General features: G+C 38.0%; 1 long non-coding RNA gene across 1 annotated transcript; it reads left to right on the top strand.

Moving 5' to 3' along the window:
• The first annotated feature begins 2,136 nt into the window (after positions 1-2,136).
• Positions 2,137-5,616, top strand: LOC118598050. Its single transcript, XR_004947112.1, has 3 exons — positions 2,137-2,270; positions 2,435-2,500; positions 4,143-5,616. It is a non-coding gene; the product is annotated as an uncharacterized LOC118598050 (long non-coding RNA).
• The last annotated feature ends 6,658 nt before the right edge of the window (positions 5,617-12,274 follow it).

Genomic DNA, 12,274 nt, shown 5'->3' with positions numbered 1-12,274 from the left:
TCTTTGCTTAGACTGCTGCCCCCGCGACCCGGTCCCGGATGAAGCGGAGGAAGATGGATGGATGGTTTGTCATGTTCTTGTTCCCCTAGTTTCTCTCTCTCTAAAAACTATATATGATTTATAATTCTATAAGTATATTATATTAATTTCTCTCTATATATTAGAAATATGAGACTGAGTTTGATTATCTCTATCTCCCTCTCTAAAAATATATGATTTATAATTCTGTAAATATATTGCATATATTATATTTGTATCTTTCTCTTTATCTTTCTAAAATAAAACAGTATGTGTTCATATATATTAAAATAGCTGAGTCTTTTATTTATTTTTTGCTTCTATTACTGTTACTTTGTTACTATTACTGTTTCACATTGTGATGTCAGATCGTGAGGACCCACAAGTTTTCAGAGAATTACTCAGAAATGCGTAAACAGATCAAAATACCGCTTTAAGGTTCTTTATAGAGAGGAATGAACAGTAAAACAAGCTCAAAAAGTTGTTTTTTCATGGTCTGGCACCTTGAAATAAAACAAGATTCCTCAGACTTTTAGCCTCCCTGCTAGATACTGAAAGTAAATTTCACAGTTATAAAGCATCATTAACCTCTCAAGACCTAAGCTAATATTTGAGTTAACCCTCTACATACATAGTCACAGGTCTGCAGTTAAGCAGAAATAATTACTGTGGACCCCAGGTCCTATAAGGTTAAAGAAATGTTTTCAGTTACTTTGCTGTATTTTGGTTTGCCCATTACAAATGTCAATTTCTCAGAAAATGTTAGCAGTAATGTTGCTAAGGTGTTTTTCAAACAGTTTATGCATGTATTGGGGGAAGTGACGCAAGGGTATGTTCATTTCCCCTCAAAAAATGTCAAAAGAGACAATGAAGGACAATTAAAAAGAAATCAGCATTACAAAAGTGAACTTAAGCGTTCATTTTGTCAAAGGGCAACTTCAACAGTTTGATGTGACCTTTGACCACGTGTCTTTGACACTCAGGGAAAAAGAAGGACAGAGTTGTCCACTGATCACTACCTGGTGGTCAGATGGATTTTCTCGTGGGGGAGGGACACTTTGAACATTCAACTGTAAGTTCAAAGATCTGGATCCCAAATTGTGTTTTATTGCGCCACACAGGTGTGTCAAAAGCATTATTGTATTTGAATGAGGAAAAAAGCTAATCATTATGACCAAGAGGTTTAGACAAAGGGCTTCTGTGTTATTCTCATGCAGGAACCGTGTGTTTAGTATTAGCTGGGACTGCAATAACCACCAAGCACTAGATGTCTTAGATACCTAATATCCATCTGTTTTAGATGTCTACTGGACATCTTAAATGTTTTCACAAAGATTATGTCACGGGGCCGTACTAACATGTTTAACAAACAGCAGTTAATCTATGAATCATGTTATGGAACTGTGGGAGGAAGTAGGAGAAAATCCACACCTGTTGAGGGAAACTTTTCACAGAAAGGTTCTAGCTGAGATTTGAACCAGGCTTTTCTCACTGTAAGATGAAAGAGCTCACCACTACACCACAGTGCAGCTTTTTTGTCACACACAACTAGTAATCACAAAGTTCTACATTCCAAGAGGTAGCAAACCTTTCTACTGAAATGCACCTGGGCTTAAATGTCTCAGAATCTTGCATCAAAACAGCAATCCAACAGAAATATTTCTATTAAAATTTTTAACTTGTCATATAACTGAACAAAATGAAGTTTCATCTACTGTCAGAGTGGACTCTCCTGCAGACCAGTAAAGTGCATGCTGGCTCTGCTTTAGCCATTGACTGTAAAAGTTATTCTTATACACAGTCTATGGCTTTAGCCAGTGAAGAGGAGGCTGGGACACGTGAGTAGGGCATGCCAAGTGCATGTCAGGGATGGACACAATCATCAGATTCACCCTTTTAATTATCTGAATTATCATTAACTGTTAAACAATATTGATAAATAACCACACGGGCAAGCTTTCACACGTGAAAATGGGACAAAAAAGGTATTTTGGGCATCTGAGCAAAAGGGCTGAGTTCTTGAGTTCCCTCCCTCTGCATTCACCCGCCCACAAAACAAGGAAAGAGGATGGAGAAGAGCAGGTGAGAACACTTCTGTCTGTGCTGGGAAGTGAATCTGTAAACATTATGCTTTTTCTTTTTAAATGAGGGTGAGGAAAACTTGTTTGACTTACTGCTTAACACACATGATGAATTCCTCATGGTAAAAGTGAATTTGATCCACGAGGGAGCAAAGTGGATATAGAGACAAGGTAAGACTATTGAAGAGTACATCTGAAACTTGCATTTTAGCAAATGATTGTGACTTTATCACTGGAAAGATGAAAACTTCTATGATAGACATGTGATAGATGAAGAGCTTCTCCAAAAACTGCAACTGATGCTGAACTCTAAACAAAGCATGTGTTCCTGCCAGACAGTCAGATTAATGGACAGATCAGAACAGATCTCGGAGGAGAGTGGAGCTGCAGCTCTGTGTCAGGTAACACACAAAACAGATTTTTTTTTCAAGAGGAAAAAAGTTTTATTCAAGAGTAAGAAAACAGATGATAGTGGTTGAGGCCAGACCACGCCCAAGTGAAGATCCCGGAGGAGAATGTGGCAAAACCGCTGGAATGGAGATAAACAAACTTCAATGAATCTAAAGGCAGACTTTAATTGGCTATGAAGGAAGTGGGCACTTTCACTATTGGCTCAGATTGAGGACTTATTGATGAGTGATGTGTGAAGTGAAGAATCAGGAACCCAACAACCTGAAGATGAGATACTACTTTTAGTAGATACCTAATATACATCTGCTGTAGATGTCTGCTGGACATCTCTGACAACTTTTTAGCCAAGATGTCTACAATAGTCTTCTTAAAGATATTTGCACATAGAAGTCTAGATACACATCTACTTGTACACATCTAATCCTGGGTTATTTCTGCATGTCTCTATATTTTTTTTAATTTGTTTTATTTGAATAAAAATATTACAATTTAACATCCATCCATTCATCCTCAGAACCCACTGGATCCCTCTTGGGGTCACTGGTTTGCTGTTTCCAATCCAGCTACTGTTGAGGGCGGAGTAGACGCTAATCAGGTCACCATTTGTCACAGGGCCACACAAACAGTTTCCAGGCAGTAATTAAGCTAGGAAACTTGTTATCATAAAGAGGGAGGAAGTAGAATATATATGTAAGCATGCAAAAGCATGAACTTGAACTTACATGTCTTGATTAGGAAAAAGGTGGACTCTACACCACTGCTGTCACATTTATGTCTGATTGTAAAAAGAGAAAAAGGAAGACAGCACACCAGTCACAATGATAGAAACTAGTTTGACTTTTTTTTCCTACTTTATATCAAGCGAAAAAAAGCACTCTAATAGACATCTAAAAATATTCAAAGATTACATGTCTACAGGTAGATGTATGGGAGACCTCTATAAAGGATAGAGACAGAGTCACACAGCCATTGACCAATTGAACTGTTAAAGACTAACCCAGTAACGCTGGAGGATAAAGTAATACTGTGATCAGTTGCCACAGGCAGACAGGTCTCTATTCCTTTACTTCCTAAACTGAAGGGATTCCTCATTAACATGTACCAATGTGGTCTTTGGATAGACAGCTGGGCCAATAGTCCTGCATCATGAAAGAACAGTTGAGTAAGAGTATGTGCTAGACTTAACCATCTCAATCAGGCTGTATAGAAACAAACATTCTGCATATGCTTCCCCAGATTGAGATGTTCAATCAGTACTTGATGTAGCCACATAGTGCTGGTAAACTCCACTGGACAGAGATGAAGCTAAGCACTCTTTCAACCTGTGAACCCTTGTACAGCACTCTGCGTCAGTCATGGTGTGAAAATAAAATGCAAACATCTTAATTGTCCACTGTTGGTTTCTTGGCCTTGCACTAGAGCTTCATTTAACTTCTGTTTCACTTTTGTGAACGCCTGATCTTGCTCTGGGCCCCATACCTGTCTGAGAAGGTCAATTAGTTGATGAGTGACCATGGCCTACATAGCATTCATGGACTCATTGATCTTCATGACATCCATGGCCTTCACAAGACCCATGGCCTCCAGAGTCTGTCCAGCCTCTTCAACCTCCATGTCCTCTGTTGTCTCCAGAGTCTGCCCAGCTTCTTCAACCTCCATGTCCTCTGTTGTCTGCATAGTCTGTCCAGCCTCTTCAACCTCCATGGGCTCTGTTGCAAGGGTGGAGGTCTGGGGAGCAGCAGCATCAAGACGCTGTTTTTTGTTTTGAGGCTCATCTGAGGCTCTTTCGTTTGGGTTCCTGCATCTCTGCAGGAGAAAAAAAATACAGGTCAAGGATTTGATCCATTTGCTTCAGTAACATGAATACAACACGAATTTTGAGAACATGAGAGATTTCTGTTGATGTTGTCTAATAAACTGATGTTTTCCAGACAGCTGCTGTGATGTTCACCTTCTGGCTTCTGTTGGATGATGTCCCAAAAGGGTGATAGTGAATAGGCTGTGATAGATTGTGAGACATCTGTAAAAATAAAAATAAGATGAGGATGAAACTCCAATTAGTTCAATGAATTCATTAAAAATTGGGGTTATGAAAAAACAAAACTCCGCAGACATTGAACAGATTGACCGACATCATTTACTGGCTTGTATGAAGTCATTTTTTAAAAAGTAGAATTCTAAAATAAAACGAAGGTCTTTATCTTTGGTGAAGGAGTGTCCTGGGGAATGAATGAAACACTTTCATCATAACAATAATAGCTTTTGTAAACATGGTGCTACATCATTTTACATAATAGTTCTTTTAGGGCTGTGAAAGTTGATGCATTAACGAACGTGATCAATAAAACATAATTAATTTGTTAATACTCATTGATGCTTTCAGGTGTCAATCAACGTACTAAAACTTTGTCTACAATAGACTTATACTTTTTTTACATCCTGTGATTGAGATTTTATTAAAGAGATAATATGGCATTTATTTGTAACAAAATCAATTTTTTCTTAATAAATTAGGCAGAGAATGAAAGTCCATCTGATGGCTGTAATGCAGCAGTGCATCTGCTATGGGGAGTGTGGGCAGAACAGAGCTGGAAACAGAGGAAACAGACCCTTTTTTTATTTTAGGATGGGGACCTACGTTTATTTTCCACTATATCAAGCATTGGTGTCTAAAAATTGAGGAAACTCGGCAGCTCTCCGCGAAAGTCCTGCCCATCAACATCTTGTGGGGGTGAGTAGTTCAGAGAAGACAGACCTGAAATCCAGCTGGATCAAACTTCTCCCAAAAAAGTTTTTAGTATTTTTCATAAGCATAATAAAGAAAGTTTATGAGAAAAAAATAAAAAGCTAAAACAGAAAGAAAAAAAAGAGGAAAGAAATCAAATGGACAGAAGTGAGAAATTTGTTTTTTTTGGGCTGCCTGGAAGCTGCAGCCTCACAGCCAGAATAAAGTAGATCAGAAAGATCTCATCATGGAGCTGTGAGGTCTGAGATCTTCCTCTATCAACAGAAAAGTTCATTAATGTGGCCTAAAGGAATCTGTGACTTTAACCTGGATTTTTTTCAAATTTTAATTTAAAAACATGTTGATTAGCTTGTTGACAAATCTTTTTCTTGTTGTTTTTATAAAATTACACCTAAAACTTTCATTCTATGTTGTTAAAACAGTTTGTTAAACATTTTGGGGGTTTCCACAGCAAAATGGATTGTATTTTTCCAGACACAATTTTCTGTTTTTGCATGATTATGTCTAGTAGGTGAATATAACATGGAAAAATGACAAAATGAAGGTGGTGTCACGAAGGAGAGGTTGTACTGATTAAAATAATACAGAAAAAAGCAAGCAGGTAGTCTCTCAAATTGAAAATACCTAAAATTCAAAATTAGCCAAAAACATGGTTTTACACCATAGGTTCCAAAAGAATACAAATAAATGTTCTAAATGTACAATTTGCATGTGATTTCATATTGTGATTATTTGCAGATAATAAGTGGCTGGCAAAGACTTTAACAAAAAAGACAGAAAGAAATAAAAGGTGATTAATTGCTTTTCATTTTTTCCAGATATGCAATCACTTAGTTAATTTTTTTTATAGATTCCAGGTCTTATATTTTTTATTTAAGAAGTTAATTAAATGAAATCATCAACATTTTTTAAATAGCACCGACTGGCCTTGATTTGCAGGAGTTTAGAAGGATCCAGCACCGCCTGCTATTCCTGTGACTGGGACAGACCCCTGGGACAGAGCCCTGGGACAGAGCCCCGTGTCCGAGGCGCTGATTTTCATGGAAGACAGACTTCCAAAAGATCACAGATCCTCAGCCACAATTAAAGATACAGGTTTCTTGAAAACTAAATATTTAAACTCTTGTAAAAAAAAGGAAAAGGAAGAAACATTGCAGATCAATAAACTCAATTAAACCTGTTGTGTGTCTTATTTTACATATCAAAAAGGTCAACTGTGTTGTTGCTTTTAATAATTGATTATTAACAATAATATAACAGTGTATTAAACAAAAAAAACATTAACTAAAATATTTTTAATCTTCCTATTTCCTTCCATTTCTTTTTAAACTTCTATCATCTGCAGAACTTCACAAATGGCATCACTCTGAGAAGCTTTTAAATACTCTGCTGACATCTAGTGATCATCAACTACCACTCAGAAAATACACAAAGTTTTATTGTATTTACAAAAGAAACAGAGAAATCTCGTCTTGGAGACGATTTTCATTTTGTAAAATTGTGGATGAGGTTTAATATTGGATGAGATTTCAAATTTTCATCATTCTACAACCGAGACGATTCAAAACAGTAAGTGACATCACGGAACATGGCCGCCTCGGTCGGATCAACGCTCGAAACAATACTTTAAAACATTCTGGATTTACAATCTCGGTCTCGCCATCACTACAAATACCCTGTGCCTTAGGTTCAGAGAAGCTTTGTTAGTGGTCAGAAAAGAATTCATCGCTTCTCGTTTGACCACGCAGGTTGCTGAGTCACTCTATCTACACGGAAATTATTTTCACGCTAACTACGCTCTGGTTTTGCATTCTCGATTAAAATGAAATGGTTCCAGATTTACATTCTTTTCATGGGTCCGCTCATTTCCATTTTTTAACCTTTAAGAGTTTATTTTACCTTGTTTAGGTCCCGCTAGTTCTTGCCACGTACACTACACACACCACGTACACGTACACTGCCACGTACACTGGTGTGAGAAGGCTATTCCGGCGCATTCGTGACGTATAGTTCATCACATCCGGTTTCTCAAATCGATCGAGATTTAAGTTAGACTGTCTAGTATAAGCTAAAAATAACTACCAATTTTGGCGCTACCTTGTGGTTACTCTTGGAAGACTTTTTAATTTTGTTACTATTTTGAATAATTCCTTACGTTAAGTCTTCCAGAGGAAATGACGTAGTCATTGTGCGACTAACCCAAAACAAAACGATAACACCGCAACTCAACTCTATTATGTAAGAGATAAAGCCTGATGAGGTGTTGGTGATCATAAATTAATGCGGTACATGGAGGGCTGATTGCATTGAACCTTAAACTGCATAATGAAGTTTGTTACCATATAGTAAAAGTAAAAAGTTGTGCTCTATATTTTTGCGATCGCTTTTTCAATCCATGTATTATTGTTTTCTAATTATTTAAAATAGAAAAAAATATTCCTTGGTGGTGTAAAAATAAAGCTTGGAAGTATGTTATACTAAAAAAAGCCTCATGAAGCCTCTTTTTTGGTTGTATTGTGATCTCTTACTGCACCACAATGTCATGAGTTTAAACAAGAATGTCTAAAAATGAAAAATATATTTGGTTAGATTATCAATAAATGAACTAGATGAATTAATTACAGGTCTGAAATAATTAATTGTACAAAAATTGTAATCACAAATACAAACCAGTAGGTATGATGTCAGTCAGCTTGTTTAATATGTCCTGAATTTTACTCCTTCAGAACCTTTGACCCATCCATCCATCCATTTCCTCGTTTGCTTTGTCCCTTCCGGGATCGCGGGGGTGCCGGAGCCTAACCCGGCTGCTGATGGGCGAAGGTGGGGTACACCCTGGACAGGTCGCCAGTCTGTCACAGGGCACCTTTGACCCAGTTGATAAAATGATGGAACTCCTTAATACTGAGTTTTTTTCTGAAATTGTTGTTTATATTTTAAGTTCCTCTTTTTTTAACTATAGTTTTAAATGTTTAAAATTATAATTCTTTGAATTAGTTGGAGCTTCATCCTCATTGTATTTTAATTATCACAGATATCTGACAACCAACCCCCAACTATTGCTCCTTTAGGACAGCATCCAGCAGGGTCCAGAAGGTGACCATCACAGCGGCTCTCTGGAAAAGATTAGTTTATTAGGCAACATCAATAGGAAATTCTGATGCTCTAGATAAGGGGTGTCATCCGGCCCTCCAGATGGTTTAATCTGGCCCAGTTGTGAAGAAAAAAATATATAAGAATTTTCAAAAAGAAAGCAAGTTTCTAGCCCATTCCTGTGGCGAGTTGGGGTTCTTTAACTCCAGAAATGTCACAGATTCACTGGAGGTGAACCGTCTCCCATTCTCACTGACCAGTTCTGTTGGGGTTCTGAATCTGGAAACAAGAAGGTTGTAAAAGTTGAGGTTGTGACAGAAGAAGTGAAAGCAATGTAACGAGCTGCATGAAGTAACTTTATAGAAATCAGGGTTACACTAATTTCCCCTTTTAATCAATACAAACTATTCAAACAAATAAACACAGATTCTTGAAATTCCCCCAAAACAAAATGAAAAAAAAGTCCTCTTATTCTTTTCAGTCTCTTAAGGCTTTTTCCTCTCTCCCAATATTCAATAAAAAATTCAGTGTCCAAAAAATATAGATCCACCAGGAAACAGGAGTCCACAAAAGACAAAAATGGAATGATCTCACCACAATGGATGTGGTTGCAGATTCCTCCCTTAATCCAGTTTTTGTGGGTAGGTTTTCCACTTTTATTTCTTTCTGGGGTCCCTTGTAGCCTTCCTCAGCCTTTTGTCTTATTCCTTCATATTATAACTGCCGACATCCCAAACTTTTCTCCTTTTATTTCCTTGCTGGTGGCTCCGCCCACTTCCTCCAGAATTCACATAATACAAGACAGAATTCTACACAATATTTATTTAAAAAAACAGTTTCTATTAGTGTTACAGCAATAGTATCAAGGGGTCAGTTCTGGTTAAACTTCACGTGCTGTAGTTAAATCTGTAACTGACAGTGCTTTTAACTCTGTGTCCAGCAGGGCGACCAGTTGCGGTTCCACTATTGGTTCTGTATCCTCTGATGAAGGAAGCAGCAGTCTATAAAGGCGGTCAGCAGCAAGATTTCTAACAGCAGCTGGTACACCACATCATATGTGAAGCTCAGGAGTCTGGCTGACCATCGTGCACGGCTCAGTCCTTCTACAGCAAGTAGAGTGGTCAGGGCTTGGTGATCTTTGAAACGTGTCCCCCACAGCAACGTTCTCCACTATTTATCCATTATTAAATTTACATTTTGTTCATGTCTTTTTTTGAGTAAAATAATGACAACTTTTAGTTTGTGAAATTGCTATTTAATCGTTTCCTTTCCTAGAAATAATTTCAGGTTGGATTGAAATGTGAACATTTCTTAAAGAATTTATTTTTCATATTTTCACCGATTTGCTGGTGATAAAGCCATCTAGTGGTTACTTTGTGAACTGACATGGCTCCAGTACTGTTTTTCCTGATCCTGTTTGTTTACAAAGTCAGCCTCTAATTATTATGAACTCTAAATTAGTTTCTACTGCAGGATATAGCTGACAGTCATGACTTTTATAAAGAAGGAGCTTTTTTTTCTCACTGCTGTTGTTAAAGATGATATAGAATCAAACATGGAGATTCCAGTCTGGTAGAAAATGCTGCAATTTTACCTCCAATACATTAAAGAGGACTTTTGTTCATTCATGCATCAAACATGTATTTTACCAATCAAATGTTTCTCTCAGTAAAACACAGACAGACTAAACTCAAATCCTGCTGTGATTTGATTTCCTTTTTTTAGGTGAATGTGTTTTTACCTTCATCTCTATCTCTTTATGTCTGTATTTTGCAAATATTTAGAGATATTCAAAGGTAAAACTAGGTTGTGCTTCACACATCTGGGAGACAATTTGGATTTTTTTCAAAGTAAAACTGTTTACAATCTGGCGATGAAGAGGGAATGCGTCTTAAAAGCAAAATCCAAACGACATGATCAGAAAATTTTTGGTAAGTTTTTTTCTCATTCGTTTTTAAAGGAAAATAACATTTTCTGCTAATGTATCAGCATCTAGTTATAGATTAGTTTTTTTTTTGTTTAGTATATTTTTAGAAAGGGGACAATACAATTTAAAACAAAGCACATGATTAAAATTAAACATGGTTTTAAAAAAGCCAGAGTTAGCCAAGAAGGTTATTTTCCATCTGTAGTTCCCTGGCGAGAATGTTAAAAGAAACATTAAAAGACAATGACAGAAAACGAGTAGACAATAAAAGAGAAAAAACGTACATCTCAGGCTACTAATATCTAGAGAACACAACAGCTGTAAAACACAAGAAAAGACCTTACACTACATATAGATACACAGCTGAAAAGGAACAAGACAGCACAATAAAACATACCACAATCACAATGGGGACATTCTTTTAGTGTTGGCACCTGTAGGTGTCAGTGAGGTATTTTTTTCAGTTTTTTGGTGAAATCCTTGCATGTGGTGGATTGTCTGACCTCCTCAGGTACTGAGTTCCACTCTGCAGCACTCCTCACTGACCAGGCCGACTGGCTCAAAGCGCCTCTGCACAGAGGGATAGGACAGTCCCCTCTGACAGAGCCCCGAGTGACTCGCTCCAAGTCTTTTCTTCGGTTGACAAATACTGAAAGGGGATCTGGAGCTAAGTTATGTAGCACCTTAAACAATAGCCGAATGTCCATAAATTTGAGACGATTGTCCCAGTTTAAAAGACTATGTTTTTTAAAAACAGCACAGTGATGATAGTGCTTCGGTTTTTTGTCCAGAACCTTAACAGCTTGCTTATACAACACCTCTAGCGGTTTCTTTGCACTTTGCCCAGCCTGGGACCAGGAGGTTATACAGTAATTAAAATGACTAAAAATCATTGAGTGTAAAAACATTTTTGCGCCTTCAAGGGACATTTCATTTCGTATCAGCCGGTAATTTTAAAGATTGAACTTGATCTTTTCACACAATTTTTCGATGTGGGTTTTAAAGGATAATTGTGAATCATTCGTTAAACCAAGATACTTGAAATGGCTGACAATCTCTCTTTTCTCCATTCATTTCTATATTGGGGTCAGGTGATGCTCTGTTTGTCTTACTGAAGCATATGCCCCAGTTTTAGAAATATTCAGCTGAAGACAGGACTCCTGCAACCAGCTTCCAACACAGCAACAGCGATTTTGGAGCGACCATGAACAAAGAGATGACCCAGGTGGTGGAGAAGATCCAGACAGCAGCGAGTTTAGTTGAGTTTAGTTCAACATCACCAGCCAAAATGAGTATCAGCAGGAGATTAAAAACACCAAGAGGTGATTTTCTTGTAACAGCATGATCCTGCTCACCTTGGGGAGGTCTGGCATGGCCATGGTCCAATATACTAGTGTATATGTCATGATCACGTGACGAGACAGACCCAGACGCTGGAACCCGGAAGGATGACTGGAGGCAGAAGTGATATAGAAAGGTTTTATTGTCCGTGGGGAAGTGGAGTAGCGGCCAGAACTAGGAGTGGATCTGCAGACTTGAGATGGAGAGCGAAGACCTGTGGAGGGCTGGAGCAGCAAGGTGAGTTCAGCAGATGGTGCGTGGCGTGGTGTGGCTTTGGCTTGGCGTGGCAGAGTAGTAGAGGCATAGCTGGACCCAGGACGGCACGTAGATGATGAGGACCTGGAGACAGAGGTGTACTATGGTAAGGCGTTGAAAGACTCAAGGAAGGCGTAAGCTTACGAAACATGAGAGGCCAGGGTACTGCACCGGGTAAGGTAACGAACTGGCGAAGAATGCTTCTTCTTCTGGTTTTATGGCGGGTGGCATTTAACTTAAAGGTGCATTTCCGCCACCTACTGTGCTGGAGTGTGGGTCGGAGTATTGAGAGAAAACAAAGGAACGAGAAAGAAAAAAAAAAAAAAAAAAACCTACTCTACTGGGCAACCCCTATATTCTTGTTATCAAACCACTATGCCTTAGAAATTCCAACACAAGTCT

This window comes from Oryzias melastigma, linkage group LG23 (genome assembly GCF_002922805.2).
Source record: "Oryzias melastigma strain HK-1 linkage group LG23, ASM292280v2, whole genome shotgun sequence".
Classification (NCBI taxonomy): domain Eukaryota; kingdom Metazoa; phylum Chordata; class Actinopteri; order Beloniformes; family Adrianichthyidae; genus Oryzias; species Oryzias melastigma.
This window is presented reverse-complemented; position numbering and strand designations above follow the sequence as displayed.